Here is a 15,791-nt window from a genome sequence, read left to right as displayed (position 1 = left end):
TGTAGCAAGGTGGGGCTCAGCCTCTTCTCTTAGATAGCAGCTGTAGGACGAAAGGGAATGGGCTCCGGTTGCACGAGAGAAGGTTCAGTTGTATATTAGGAAAGAGAAAACCTGTCAGAAAGAGTGGTGAGGCACAGGAACAGGGAAGTGCTGGAGTCACCACCATTCCTGGAGGCGTTGAAGAAGCAGGTAGCTGTGGTACTGAGGAACGTGGCTTACTGGCCGTGCTGGTGATGAGTTGAACTAGATAATCGGAGTGTTCTTTTGCAGCCTGAATGATCCCATCCTGTCCTTTTGTCCACGTAACAGCATGCAACTGAATGAGTTTTGCATGCTCTGCTTTTAGAGGAAGTTGCTGTTGCTGGTTGCATTGACTCCAGGCGATGGCAGTAAAGGACCTTTGCTCTTTCAGCAGGTAGTGTGAAGTGCAGAAAGCTGTCAGACTCGTGCTCCACCTCCAAAGGAAGTCATTCCTGTCCGTTCCTTCCTAGCAGCTCATCAAGACACGCACGGTGAGATGGAAGAGCAACATGGCTTGGAATGGAGGGTTTTTTCCCTTTGTTATCAATAAATAATAAATATGGTCTGTGTTTTTCGTTTGCCCCTGTGTGGGTCTTTCCCACAGCGTATTCTGTTATAATCTTTTCATATGCATAGACACGATGCCATTGCAGTGTTTATTTTTGGACCTGAGGTATTTCAGCCTGCCCCTGGTTGTGCAGCATAGGTGTGTGAGCAGAGCGAGGGTATGGTAACAGAGCTGGGCCTTGTCATTCAGGCAGATGGTTAACATAGCAATGTTAGGTCAGCAACAGTTTCAAAATGGAAAGCCTTGCAGCGAGCCTGGAATATCCGTGCTGGAACTGGAACGAATGAGCCATTCACAAGGAATGTTTTATCGATGGTCCGAAGGAAAGGAAGGAGAGAGAACCCGAGCAGAAAGTCCTTACAGTTCAATGCAGTGTGGCCTTGACGCTTCCTTTGGTGAGGCAGTTTTTAAGTAGCGTGGGGCAAGATGGCAATGCTTGTGACGTAGCTGTTATCAAATGAGGCACAGCGATGCCTGTTAACAGGGACCGTGTTTCACCCGTGGTTTTTGTTAGGCTGGGCAGTGCATTCCCTGTCAGTGGGTGAATGAAGCCACCATTTTCCTGGCAAGGAATGGGAGGGTGGGGGCATCTGCTGCAATGGTTGTGGTAGAGCAGCTTCAGGGAAGGTGAGTTCTGTTTTTCCTGAGCTGTATGCAGCAGAAAGGCTGGTAGTGCTGTAACGACAGCAATCTTAGCTTCAGAATGAGGGTGGTATCAAAGTATTAGTTAGAGATTTCTAGCTCACACTGAGAATGAGCTTTAGAAGCCAATTTCTTGATAGTCTCCTTTTAGCGTCCTTTGATTTTCATCCTTTTGCAGAACGTGAACTGGAATGATTGTAGCTAGCTGAAGTAGACAGCGAGTTCCAGGAGTGCATGGAATGCGCTTCAGTAACAGCAGAGTGGGCGTATAGTTAGCAATAAAGGGTGGAACCCCTGGAAGGTCTTCAGTGTGAATGGCAGGTCCTCCTGAGCACCAGGTTTGTTTTGTTTTTTCCTTCTGATGGATCTTCTGTTGGGCAGCTCTGCTTGCTCATGCAGACCTGGCTTGTATTGTGGCAACAGGAATGTTCACGCAACGCGTATGTCAGTGGCTGCCCTATGTGTGCGTCCAGCTCAGTTCAGAGGGTAAGTTTACATTGCTGTGGTAGCAATGTCTGATGTAACAGAGTGTGCAAACTAAATGCACGCTGCTGCTTTTCTTTGTTACTTTGCCTTCAGACAAGGGGTGATGAGAAGGAAGGTGAAGGTTGGTACTGGGAAGACGGTGGAACTTGTTGGGAAGACCTTTGCTGCTTCGTGATCCGTATTCATCTCCTGGTACCTTATTAGTTCTTGTGAATGTGCTTTGTGAGCCTTGGCCACAAATGTGTGCCGGAGATAGAGCAACCTGAGCAGCGATGCAGTCAGTGCAGCAGCTGTGAGTTGATGTCTGCAAGGTCCCTCAGGAAGTTAGGATAACCCTGACCAGGAGGGCAGCGGTCAGATTAACAGGAGCAATCGTGGATCCTTGTGCTGCATCTTTCCAGTCACTGTGAGTTTTGAAGTGGCCATGTCAGGTATTCCAGGTGTGACATTTCTGCCTGCAGTGAACAATTTGATTGTTCTCTTTCTAAAACTACAGACTTGCTGCGCTGTGTGGCAAACCTCAAAGGAGGGAAGTGCTAACCACGTGCTAGTTAATTTCCTTGGGCTGTGACGTGTGTTTTGTAAGAGTCCCCTTTGTGCATGAGGATTCACTGAGGATACAGCCCGTGTCCCTGTTTCGTGTTCATACTTATATTTAAAAAAGGAAGGAAGAAAAAAAAAAGGAAAAGGCTTGAGCCAAGATGATGGATGAAGAACCTTTCTTGGAGAAATGACTCATAATGGCTGTTAGCCATTTCCTGTTAAAATGCACAGGATCTGATTTAGTCCCTAATTGCTGTAGCCACTGTCCCTTGATCATTAGCACGTGAGTTTTACTTATTTCTGTGTCTGGCGTGACATTCTTAGCCAGGAATGATATGAAGTCCAAATGTGTCCTAACCATGACCTAGACAAAGCATAGCCCACAGCGAGGGAAAGATATTTATCCTGGCAGAAGTCTAACAGCTGAAGACTGGCAGAGTTTGGAGGAGGGGGCTAGAGGTGAAAGAGACAAGAATGAGGGGAAATGGTGACAAAGAGGGAGCGGCTTTGGAGAAGAAGAAGTGGAAGCAGCAGTACAAGGCTGGAGACGCGATGGTATCCATGGAGATAATGAGGTGGCTAAATTATCTGAGTGTCTGAATGTCCAGTGCTTGGGTGGTTCTGTTCTTTTGGTTGGCTCTCTGCTGCCTTCATCTGAGGTCAACTGGTTGGACAGGAGAAAACAGCTAGAAAAGCCTAGATGAATCCAGGTGCTGAGATGCAGCGGAAGATTGAGTAGCTGACGTGTACAAACGGTTGTACAGATTAAGGTAGAGTGAAGATCAAGCCCAGAGAGTTTGCTTCCCTGTCTCTCCCCATAAGATTAGTTATTTCCATTTCATTGATACGTCTCGAAAAGCTGTTGTAGTTCTCGCTCTTGGAAATGAAGCTGTAGTCTAAACTCTGCATTTTATTGCACAGAAACATCATCAGCAACTTTCCTTTCTTGTCTGCTCAGGAGCAGCTCTGCTAAATTTCCTCTCTCTCATTTGTAATGCTTTTTTTGCTGCCAAGTTGCTTTGTGTCAGGATTTTTTTTTTTTTCCCTCCCCCTCCAGTAAATTCCTTTTTTCGTTTTTTTTCCCGTTCCCTTTCCACCCACCTTTAGAAAGAAGCAGTTCATCTTTGCCTTTCCATACTAGAGGGAGGCATATGCTTACTGGATCGGGACATCTGGAAAATGAACCTTTCACGTTGGCAAGGAATGGCAGGGCCTGTGTGTTTTCGAGCGCTTCTGAGAAGTGCATCCCCATGTTGCTATTGGTGTGGCGATGTGGTATGTCGAGGAATTGGTATGAACACCCCGGTGGGGGCTTTTTTGGAGCTGAACGCTTTCTGCTGAAGAGCTGTGGGTGTCACTGTGAACTTAGCAAAAGTCAGAGCTTCCAGGTCAACTGCAAGCTTGCTCAAGAGAGTTTTTGGGACCTATTTTCCTGTGTCTTTGCTCCCAGGCAAGGTGAGACCTGAGAATAGGGAGAGGGCCGTGTGGGGGCTGAGCAATAGGAGAAATGCAGCTTGTGCTGTCAGCAAATCTGTGCAGCAGAAATGGCAGGTGCTGAGAAGGATTTGAAAGGCACGAGAGGTGTTGTAGCAGTGTCCTGTGGAGAGAGAGGGGAGTGTAGGTGGTGGTGAAGAGCACGCGCGCACTGGGGGTTTTTGATTGTGGTCCTAAGTAGCATTGCAAACAGTGTGGATTGCTGGGGGCTGAGCTGCTTGAGGCTGCTGCATCCATGAAGCGTGTGTTGTGTGATGTTGAGACAGTGTGAGAAACAGCCAGTGCGCAAAAGGGGATTGTTGGCCCTGATTCTCTTGATACAGTTGTGCTTAGGCTAGCGGTAATTTGCGGCTTAGGCTTGTTTCAGTTTCCTGAACAGATAGATGATGGTTGATGTGTAAGCGTGCAGCACTGCTAAGGGAGAGGAGGGAGCCAGGATTAAAAGGGAGGCGTGAGAGCGTGAGCCTGGGCGGTGGGTGCTGGGAATTGTGGTGCCCAAAGGGAATGCCTTGAAAGGCACGGTGAGCAAGTGGCAAGAGAGAGGCAGGTACGCCGCTGGGAAGCAGTTGAAGTGCCCGTGCCTCTTGCTCAGAGCAGTGGCAGTAGTGGGTGCCAAGCAGCAGCCAGGCCAAGGCACAGAAGGTGTGCGTGTTTAATGATGCAAGCGTGCCTTCATGTGGCTGCAGGAAAGCCATGTTGTTTAAAGCGTAGAGGAGAAATACCTTTCAGGCTTTTTTTTCTCCCACCTGAGTGAAGTGAGTGGGGAGTATCTTGAGTTGGCTACAGGTGGAGCATAAAGTGAGGGGCAAGTCTCTTCCTCTTCATCTCTTGCTGGCAGGATTGAATGTGGTCAGGAAAAGGACAGCCCTGCACCTTAACTTGGTTCAAAGCGTGAACTGAAGTTGCTTCTTATTTATTGATGGTTGTTTGTTTATCCCACGATGAGACCTACTGACACATCATCAAGTGATGGCAGTTAGAATGGAATAAGCAAGCAAAGCAAAATTGAGCAGGAAGAAAACTATGAAATTACTTGAAAATAAAGTCATGTCAAAAACGGTTCCGTGTCAAGGAGAGGTAATGGAATTTGTGACTACTAGGCAAACATCCTCCAGTAAGAATAACAAGTGCCGATGTAAGTATTTCTTCTTCAAAAAAGAGATGCGAAATGAATCATCTGTCTGAAATTTCTGGCAGTGGAAATATGGTAAGGTATGTTTTGGAAGAGATTTTTGCTATAAATTAAAAAGAAAACAAACCAACGTTGGCAACTTATTTGTCTGCAGTACTGACCTAGGTTAGCTTGGTCGTATCTGGTCGCTATTGAAAAAACCAGCTAAAAATGTCAGTATTGGAAGAGAGTAAAAAAGGAAGGTAGATGCTAAAGATTTCCGTTCCAGTGTTTGCTCTTGTATAACGGTAGAAAGGTAGCTGAATGGTTTGTATGGAAATCCAGCTGTGCAGAAGCACCATGAAGATGTTGGTGAACGTCAGGAACGCGGAGCGGAGCAGTGAAGGAGGGAGGCAGGATGGATTAGTAGAAGTGAGGGGGCAGCTGGATATCAGTCATGTTTATGTTTTGCACGGCCATAGTTCTTGTGGTTGCATGTGTTGGAATAGCAGATGAAGAGAAGTCAGTGTTGCTTAGTTCTAGCCCTTCGTTTTAGAATGTTGAGAATCAGGAGCTAAGAGCTGATAGCAGAATCTGTCTGTAAGCATTTCCAGATTTTAACTTTCTATGGAGGGTTGACAGAAAGATTTTGAAACGGATGAGCTCAGATGAGCTACATAAATCGTGTCACGTATTTGGATTTCTGTTAGAGAGATGAACATAATCGTTCCATTTTCAACGACGTTGCCTGTATGCGTGTCTCTGGTGCATATGGAGTCGCATTTCACTTCTACAAAGTCTCTTCAGTACAGCATGTTTCCAGGTCATTTCGAATGTGTGCCTACTTAGTGGGAAGGGAAAGGAAAGACAGGGGAGGGCTGGAGCAGTCTTGTAAGCTGCATTCCCTACCCCTGGTGGGAAATATGCAACAGGTTTCCGGACGGATGTAATAAAGGAATTCAGTCAGTTACATGACACATTTGTGTAGGGCTAAAGCATGCTATTTTGCCCAGTGTATTTGTGATATGAAGTTGATTGTGGGTGAATGCCTCACAAATCGCAACTGCCATAGATTTCGCTGTAAAAAAAAAAAACAAAAAACAAAAAAACCCAGTACTTATTATGTATTTTGTTTATTCATTTGTTGTTCTACAGAACAAAATGGCCAGGCCCGAGTACCGCCTCCTCCACCTCCTCCACTTCTTTTCCCGGTTCCTGATTTTTCCCTTTACATCCTTGTCTTTTCCTTTTCGCCGCTGTTTTTTCCTCCTGTTCCTTCTCCTCGTCCTTCTTGTCATGTCATCGTTGCTGCTTTTTTCCTCCTCCACCGCCTCCACAACCTCCACCTCCTCCACCATGTTTCCAAGATGCTGCCATTTTCCTCATCGACCTCATTTAGTAGTTGTTACTTTGATCCTCCTCCTCCACCACCACCACCTCCACCATATTTTGAAGACGTTGGTTTATTCCTCTTGCTCCAAATTTTTTGTCGCTGTTTTTCCCTCCTCCTTCACCATATTTCGAAGACATGGTTTTTTTCTGTTTGCTTCTAATTTTTTGCCTTGTTTTTTTCCGCCACCTCCTCCTCCTCCGCCACCTCCTCCTCCTCCGCCACCTCCTCCTCCTCCGCCACCTCCTCCTCCTCCGCCACCTCCTCCTCCTCCGCCACCTCCTCCTCCTCCGCCACCTCCTCCTCCTCCGCCACCTCCTCCTCCTCCGCCACCTCCTCCTCCTCCGCCACCTCCTCCTCCTCCGCCACCTCCTCCTCCACATTTTTTTGTGGTTTCTTTTCCTACTTCATTGTTCATCGTCATCAATTTTTTCCTTGTCCTCCTCATCCTTCTCTGTCTACTGTGGTGCTTCCTGCTTTTTTCCTCCTCCTCCTCCTCCTTCTCCACCTCATTTCCCGATTCCTGATTTTTTTCCCTCTCCATCCGTCTTTTTTCCTTTTTGCCGCTATTTTTTTCCTCCTGTTCCTTCTCCTCGTCCTTCTTGTCCTGTCATGGTTGCTGCTTTTTTCCTCCTCCTCCACCTCCTCCACCGTATTTCCAAGATGCTGCCTTTTTCCTCATTGACCTCATTTTGTACTTGCTACTTTGATCCTCCTCCACCACCTCCACCTCCATTTCCTCCTCCTTTTCTTGTGGTTTCATTTTTTTTTTCCTTTTCCTACTTCACTATTCATTGTCAACAATTTTTTCCTTGTCCTCCTCATCCTTCTCTGTCGAATGTCGTGCTTCCTGATGTTTTTCTCTTCCTATTTCTCCACCTGATTTCCCGGTTCCTGATATTTCCCTCTCCATTCTTGTCTTTTCCGTTCTGTCTCTGTTTTTTTCCTCCTGCTCCTTCTCCTCGTCATTCTTGTCAAGTCATTGCTACTGTTTTTTTTCCTCCTCCTCCACGGGCTCCACCTGCATCTTACGCTGCTTGTTTTGTTTGCACTGCTTCTTACCTGCTCCTTGTCCTCCCCTTTTGTTCCTTCTCCAGCTCAGTTTCCTGTCGTAGCTCTTCTGCTCCACCAGCACCTCCACTTCCTCCTCCTCCACTATATTTCAAACTTGCTGCCTTTTTCCTCATCGACCTCATTTTGTAGTAGATACTATTATTCTCTTCCATCACCATCTCCACCATATTTCGAAGACGTTGATTTATTCCTCTTGCTCCTAATTTTTTGTCGCTGTTTTTCCCTCCTCCTCCGCCATTTTTTGAAGACATTGTTTTTTTTCCTTTTGCTTCGAATTTTTTGCCTCGGCCCCCTCCTTCTCGGCCTCTTCTACCTCATTGCATCACTGCTGCTTTTTCCGTCTCCCTCCTTGTCATTTTGTGGTCGCAGCTTTTTTGCTTTCCCTCCTCCTCTACCTCCAGCTGCATCTTACCCTCCTTATTTTGTCATCGCCTCTTTTTTCCTTCTCCTCCTCCTCATTTTTTGGTTGCTGCTTTTTTCCTTCTCTTCGTCCTCTGCCTCCTCCGTCTCGACCTCCTCTTCATTTCATCATCCCTTCTTTTGTTGTCCTCCTCTTCCTCCTCCCCCTTTGTGTTCCATCATGCCTGTTCCTTTCCTTCTCCTCCTCTCCCCCCTGCTCTACCCCATCTTTTCCTTTCCCTATCGCTTCTCTGCTCCTCTTGTTTCTCCTTTTCCTCCTTTTTGTTTTTCATGGCTTTTTCCTCCTCTCCTTCCGTTACTTTTACTTCCTTTCTCCTCCTTCTCCTCTTCTTTTCCTATTTTGCTCTACCTCCCAATACCCCTCCTCATCTGTCGTCTCCTTCCCTCGTTGTTGTCACTTACCTCCACCTCTGCCACCTCCTCCTGCACCTTTTTTTGTTGTTTCTTTTCCTTTTCCTACTTTACTGTTCATCGTCATCAATTTTTTCCTTGTTCTCCTCATCCTTCTCTGTCTAATGTCGTGCTTCCTGATGTTTTCCTTCTTCTCCTCCTTCTCCACCTCATTTCCCGGTTCCTGATTTTTTCCCTCTCCATCCGTGTCATTTCCTTTTTGCCGCTATTTCTTTCCTCCTGTTCCTTTTCCTCGTCCTTCTTGTCCTGTCATGGTTGCTGCTTTTTTCCTCCTCCTCCACCTCTTCCACCGTATTTCCAAGATGCTGCCTTTTTCCTCATTGACCTCATTTTGTACTTGCTACTTTGATCCTCCTCCACCACCTCCACTTCCTCCTCCTTTTCTTGTGGTTTCATTTTTTTTCCTTTTCCTGCTTTGCTATTCATTGTCAACAATTTTTTCCTTGTCCTCCTCATCCTTCTCTGTCGAATGTCGTGCTTCCTGATGTTTTCGTCTTCCTCCTTCTCCACCTCTTTTCCCGGTTCCAGATATTTCCCTCTCCATCCTTGTCTGTTCCTTTCTGTCTCTGTTTTTTTCCTCAAGCTCCTTCTCCTCGTCCTTCTTGTCATGTCATGGTTGCTGCTTTTTTTCCTCCTCCTCCACGACCTTTACCTGCACCTTACCCGGCTTGTTTTGTTTGCACTGCTTCTTACCTGCTCCTTGTCCTCCCTTTTTGTTCCTTCTCCAGCTCAGTTTCCTGTGGTAGTTCTTCTTCTCCACCACCACCTCCACCTCCTCCATCATATTTCAAACATGCTTCCGTTTTCCTCAACGACATTATTTTCTAGTTGCTACTTTGATCCACCTTCTCCTTCTCCACCACCACCGTCACCTCCACCATATTTTGAAGACGTTCGCTTATTCCTCTTGCTCCTAATTTTTCCTCCCTGTTTTTTCTCTCCACCAACCTCCACCAACCTCCACCAACCTCCACCAACCTCCACCAACCTCCACCAACCTCCACCAACCTCCACCAACCTCCACCAACCTCCACCAACCTCCACCAACCTCCACCAACCTCCACCAACCTCCACCAACCTCCACCAACCTCCACCAACCTCCACCAACCTCCACCAACCTCCACCAACCTCCACCAACCTCCACCAACCTCCACCATATTTCCAAGATCCTGCTTTTTTCCTCCAACCTTATTTTGTGGTTGCTGTTTTTATCTTCCTCCTTCTCCACCACCTCCACCTCGACCTCCTCCACCTTATTTGTAGTTTCTTTTTTTTCCCTTTTCCTTCTTGGCTATTCATTGTCAACAATTTTTTCCTTTTCCTCCTCATCCTTCTCTGTCTAATTTCATGTCGTGCTTCCTGCTTTTTTCCTCCTCCTCCTCCTTCTCCACCTCATTTCCCGATTCCTGATTTTTTTCCCTCTCCATCCGTCTTTTTTCCTTTTTGCCGCTATTTTTTTCCTCCTGTTCCTTCTCCTCGTCCTTCTTGTCCTGTCATGGTTGCTGCTTTTTTCCTCCTCCTCCACCTCCTCCACCGTATTTCCAAGATGCTGCCTTTTTCCTCATTGACCTCATTTTGTACTTGCTACTTTGATCCTCCTCCACCACCTCCACCTCCATTTCCTCCTCCTTTTCCTGTGGTTTCATTTTTTTTTCCTTTTCCTACTTCACTATTCATTGTCAACAATTTTTTCCTTGTCCTCCTCATCCTTCTCTGTCGAATGTCGTGCTTCCTGTTGTTTTCCTCTTCCTATTTCTCCACCTGATTTCCCGGTTCCTGATATTTCCCTCTCCGTCCTTGTCTTTTCCTTTCTGTCTCTGTTTTTTTCCTCCTGCTCCTTCTCCTCGTCCTTCTTGTCAAGTCATTGCTACTGTTTTTTTTCCTCCTCCTCCATGACCTCCACCTGCACCTTACGCTGCTTGTTTTGTTTGCACTGCTTCTTACCTGCTCCTTGTCCTCCCTTTTTGTTCCTTCTCCAGCTCAGTTTCCTGTCGTAGCTCTTCTGCTCCACCAGCACCTCCACTTCCTCCTCCTCCACTATATTTCAAACTTGCTGCCTTTTTCCTCATCGACCTCATTTTGTAGTAGATACTATTATTCTCTTCCATCACCATCTCCACCATATTTCGAAGACGTTCGTTTATTCCTCTTGCTCCTAATTTTTCCTCCCTGTTTTTTCCTGCACCAACCTCCACCAACCTCCACCAACCTCCACCATATTTCCATGATGCTGCTTTTTTCCTCCAGCCTTATTTTGTGGTTGCTGTTTTTATCTTCCTTCTCCACCACCTCCACCTCGACCTCCTCCACCTTATTTGTAGTTTCTTTTTTTTCCCTTTTCCTACTTGGCTATTCATTGTCAACAATTTTTTCCTTTTCCTCCTCATCCTTCTCTGTCTAATTTCATGTCGTGCTTCCTGCTTTTTTCCCCCTCCTCTTCCACCTCATTTCCCAATTACTGATTTTTTTCCCTCTTCATCCGTGTCATTTAATTTTTTGTCTCAGTTTTTTTCCTCCTGTTCCTTCTGCTCGTCCTTCTTATCATGTCATGGTTGCAGATACTATTATCCTCTTCCATCAGCACGTCCACCATATTTTGAAGACGTTGGTTTATTTTTCTTGCTCCTAATTTTTTGTCGCTGTTTTTCCCTCCTCCTCCACCATTTTTTGAAGACATTGGTTTTTTCCTTTTGCTTCGATTTTTTTGCCTCGGCCCCCTCCTTCTCGGCCTCTTCTACCTCATTGCATCACTGCTGCTTTTTCCGTCTCCCTCCTTGTCATTTTGTGGTCGCAGCTTTTTTGCTTTCCCTCCTCCTCTACCTCCAGCTGCATCTTACCCTCCTTATTTTGTCATCGCCTCTTTTTTCCTTCTCCTCCTCCTCATTTTTTGGTTGCTGCTTTTTTCCTTCTCTTCGTCCTCTGCCTCCTCCGTCTCGACCTCCTCTTCATTTCATCATCCCTTCTTTTGTTGTCCTCCTCTTCCTCCTCCCCCTTTGTGTTCCATCATGCCTGTTCCTTTCCTTCTCCTCCTCTCCCCCCTGCTCTACCCCATCTTTTCCTTTCCCTATCGCTTCTCTGCTCCTCTTGTTTCTCCTTTTCCTCCTTTTTGTTTTTCATGGCTTTTTCCTCCTCTCCTTCCGTTACTTTTACTTCCTTTCTCCTCCTTCTCCTCCTCTTATCCTAATTTCCTCTACCTCCCGATACCCCTCCTCATCTGTCGTCTCCTTCCCTCGTTCTTGTCACTTACCTCCACCTCTGCCACCTCCTCCTCCACCTTTTTTTGTTGTTTCTTTTCCTTTTCCTACTTTTCTGTTTGCTTGTAATTTTTTGTCTTGTTTTTTTCCCGCCACCTCCTTCTCCTCCGCCATCTCCTCCTCCATTTTTTTTTGTGGTTTCTTTTCCTTTTCCTACTTCACTGTTCATCGTCATCAATTTTTTCCTTGTTCTCCTCATCCTTCTCTGTCTAATGTCGTGCTTCCTGATGTTTTCCTCTTCCTATTTCTCCACCTCATTTCCCGGTTCCTGATATTTCCCTCTCCATCCTTGTCTTTTCCTTTCTGTCTCTGTTTTATTCCACCTGCTCCTTCTCCTCGTCCTTCTTTTCAAGTCATTGCTACTGTTTTTTTCCTCCTCCTCCTCGACCTCCACCTGCACCTTACCCTGCTTGTTTTGTTTGCACTGCTTCTTACCTGCTCCTTGTCCTCCCTTTTTGTTCCTTCTCCAGCTCAGTTTCCTGTCGTAGCTCTTCTGCTCCACCACCACCCCCACCTCCTCCATCATATTTCAAACAGGCTTCCTTTTTCCTCAACGACGTTATTTTGTAGTTGGTACTTTGATCCACCTTCTCCTTCTCCACCACCACCACCACCGTCACGTCCACCATATATCGAAGACGTTCATTTATTCCTCTTGCTCCTAATTTTTCCTCCACCAACCTCCACCAACCTCCACCAACCTCCACCAACCTCCACCAACCTCCACCAACCTCCACCATATTTCCAAGATGCTGCTTTTTTCTTCCGACCTTATTTTGTGGTTGCTGTTTTTATCCTCCTCCTTCTCCTTCTCCACCACCTCCACCTCGACCTCCTACACCTTATTTGTTGTTTCTTTTTTTTCCCTTTTCCTACTTTGCTATTCATTGTCAACAATTTTTTCCTTTTCCTCCTCATCCTTCTCTGTCTTATGTCATGTCGTGCTTCCTGCTTTTTTCCTCCTCCTCCTCCACCTCATTTCCCGATTGCTGATTTTTTCCCTCTTCATCCGTGTCATTTACTTTTTTGTCTCAGTTTTTTTCCTCCTGTTCCTTCTCCTCGTCTTTCTTATCATGTCATGGTTGCAGATACTATTATCCTCTTCCATCACCACGTCCACCATATTTCGAAGACGTTGGTTTATTCTTCTTGCTCCTAATTTTTTGTCGCTGTTTTTCTCTCCTCCTCCACCATTTTTCGAAGACATTGGTTTTTTCCTTTTGCTTCGAATTTTTTGCCTCGGCCCCCTCCTCCTCGGCCTCTTCTACCTCATTGCATCACTGCTGCTTTTTCCGTCTCCCTCCTTGTCATTTTGTGGTCACTGCTTTTTTGCTTTCCCTCCTCCTCTACCTCCAGCTGCATCTTACTCTCCTTATTTTGTCATCGCCTCTTTTTTCCTTCTCTTCGTCCTCTGCCTCCTCCGTCTCGACCTCCTCTTCATTTCATCATCCCTTCTTTTGTTGTCCTCCTCTTCCTCCTCCCCCTTTGTGTTCCATCATCCCTGTTCCTTTCCTTCTCCTCCTCTACCTCCTGCTCCATCTTTTCCTTTCCCTATCGCTTCTCTGCTCCCCTTGTTTCTCCTTTTCCTCCTTTTTGTTTTTCATGGCTTTTTCCTCCTCTCCTTCCGTTACTTTTTCTCCCTTTCTCCTCCTTCTCCTCCTCTTTTCCTAATTTCCTCTACCTCCCTATAGCCCTCCTCATCTGTCGTCTCCTTCCCTCGTTGTTGTCACTTACCTTTTCCTCCTCGTCCCCTCTCTCCTCCTCTTACCCTCATTGCTGTTCTCCTCACCGTTCTCCTTCCTGGCCCCTTGTTGTCGCTCTGCTCCTCCTCTTTTTATCCTGGCCACCTTGATGCTTCTTCTCCAAAATAGCCAAAAAATTTTTAAGGCTTAGGGTTTTGTTTTGCACTACAAGCTTTTGTCAGGTGGCAATATCCTGCGAGGCTGATGACATGCCCTTAAGCTAAGATGGAAGAATAAATCAAGGGGCGGGTAGGATTTGTGTCTTGTTAGCAGGAACAAGAAGGTGATACGATCTTCTACGATCTGCTCATGCCTCTTGCTAATCAGGAGGTAGAAGAGAAGAAATACAGCAGCAAGTGTGTCTTTGGGGTTCCCGTAGCTCTTCAGAAGTGGGGTGTAATAATCTATGGAGTGATGATGTGTAAATGCCAGCAGTCTTTGTTGGGAAGCTGTCAGTTGGAGTTTTCTGTATGTAGGCTGGAAGAACTGTAAAGCGATGGAAGCTTTGCAAGTGGTGAAAGTTTAGGAAGAGAATGCTTTGAGAGAGTTGAGTTGTTCTGTCTCCGTTTTCTTAAATCTTCAGCTGTTTTTGATCTTTGTTTCACCAAAAGGCAAAGCAGAGAGCAGTTTGGTCGACAACAGCACTTAGAGAATTGCGCATACCATTTCTTTTGGGATTAAGTAGTCAGTTTTACCTAACGGAGCGTTGTTTTCCATGTTTGCCGTTTGCATATGCAGCTCCCAGATCAGCACCTGGCAGGCACAAACTGCTCCTTTGTAGATTGTAGGCGGTCTGCCCCATGTCTTGGCTTAGGTGGTGCTTTCTTTGGTCTTGCATTAATGTTATCGTTGTTTCAGTACGAAAATAGTGTGAAGCCCAGGAAGAGGTCATGTATTGAGCTGCATCAATTGGTCGTGCTCAGTGTCTGGTGTTAGTAGGACTGCGGAGATGAAGGAGCTGTCTAGAGGTGATGCTCAGAAGCCTTCTGTTTGTCTTGTTTGAGAGAGCTGAAGTGAAGGTCTTCTTTTACTGCTTGGAGATTCACGAGGGGGAAAAAGAGGCAAAAGCAAAGCAGATGCTGTTTGTATGTGAAATGCTGTGATTTGGAGCAGAGAGTCTTTGTTGTGCACCAGCAAGGGAGCGTGTGACTGTCTGGTGACAAGTGGCAGCCAAACAGGGAGCCAGAAGGCCGAGCGGTCTGGAAAGGGCTGGAAGAAGCCCTCTGGAGAGGGGGCTGAAAGAAGCCCCTGTTGAGAGATGGCAGAGAGAAGCCCTGCGGAGAGAGGTTTTGTGTAAAGAAGCAGGATGTTGGGTGTTAGAGACTGTCTCTTCCCCTTTGTCTCCAAGCTTGCTGTTGGCCAATTTCAGCAGCTAGGCGAGTCCAAGAAATCTTTTGTGTGAAGGCTTGTTTAGGATGGAAACCTTTGATGTGTTTGATAAAGCGGAGACGTGTTCAGTGATAAATTTCTCACCCTGGCAGCGTTTCTTGTCCGCGGCTCTTTGCCCAGGGCCTGAAACTCGTCCTTCTGCAGGAGCAGGATGCAGTGCAATGGCAGCTGTTATGGCGGGGGGGTGGGGGTTGGAATGGAATGTTCACAATGGTCACAATGGTGACCGTGCTGTGTCACAGCAGCAGGGACCGTTTGCTGTCAGAATGGAGCAGCGACTGAGCCGCGTACTTAATGTGCGTAATGAGGGGGTTGTGCTAAGGAAAGTCACATCAGGAAGTGTGATCCAAGACAGTGACGCTGCCTAAACCAGCGGGCAGAAAGATTGGTCCGGTTTGCCCGGGGAAGACTTGGTTCATGAATGGCTTCATTGGATGCACTGCTATAGGAAATCTTCTTTGAAAGACCTTCTCCTAGGAGCTGATGTTCCATTGTGAAAGTGCACTGCAGAGCACTGCTGTGTAGCCATGGCTGCTGGCGGAGCTTTTGGGTTAGGCATCCGCTGCCCTTTTGCTGAAGGTAACGCTGGTGCCTTGGGGCCTTTGCCTCCCTGGAACTGTAGGAAGACACACAGAAGATGATGTCCTTGAAGGAACGGGGATTGTTGTGGCTAAGAGGGGTGTCAGGGGAGAGCTCATCCCTTTCTACAAGTCCCTTAAAGGGAGGTTGTAGCAAGGTGGGGGTCAGCCTCTTCTCTTAGATAGCAGCTGTAGGACGAAAGGGAATGGGCTGCGGTTGCACGAGAGAAGGTTCAGTTGTATATTAGGAAAGAGAAAACCTCTCAGAAAGAGTGGTGAGGCACAGGAACAGGGAAGTGCTGGAGTCACCACCATTCCCGGAGGCGTTGAAGAAGCAGGTAGCTGTGGTACTGAGGAACGTGGCTTACTGGCCGTGCTGGTGATGAGTTGAACTAGATAATCGGAGTGTTCTTTTGCAGCCTGACTGATCCCATCCTGTCCTTTTGTCCGCGTAACAGCATGCAGCTGAATGAGTTTTGGGTGCTCTGCTTTTAGAGGAAGTTCCTGTTGCTGGTTGCATTGACTCCAGGCGATGGCAGTAAAGGACCTTTACTCTTTCAGTACGTAGTGTGAAGTGCAGAAAGCTGTCAGACTCGTGCTCCACCTCCAAAGGAAGTCATTCCTGTTCCTTCCTAGCAGCTCATCAAGACATGCACGGTGAGATGGAA

The 15,791-nt window shown here is 46.7% G+C and overlaps 1 protein-coding gene across 4 annotated transcripts in view; it reads left to right on the top strand.

Moving 5' to 3' along the window:
* LOC125691606 (uncharacterized) overlaps nt 1–15,791 on the top strand; it is a 206,110-nt gene that overhangs the window by 4,200 nt on the left and 186,119 nt on the right. For 3 of the 4 annotated variants that reach the window (XM_048941108.1, XM_048941106.1, XM_048941104.1), the window contains exon 2: nt 413–512. The exons of the other annotated variant lie outside the window; for it this stretch is intronic. The gene's annotated coding sequence lies outside the window, so the exon portion shown is untranslated. The remainder of the gene's footprint in view (nt 1–412; nt 513–15,791) is intronic. 4 annotated transcript variants of the gene reach the window in all.

Source organism: Lagopus muta, chromosome 4 (genome assembly GCF_023343835.1).
Source record: "Lagopus muta isolate bLagMut1 chromosome 4, bLagMut1 primary, whole genome shotgun sequence".
In the NCBI taxonomy this organism is placed as follows: Eukaryota; Metazoa; Chordata; class Aves; order Galliformes; family Phasianidae; genus Lagopus; species Lagopus muta.
Note: the sequence above shows the minus strand (reverse complement) of the source record. Positions and strands in the feature narration are given on the sequence as shown.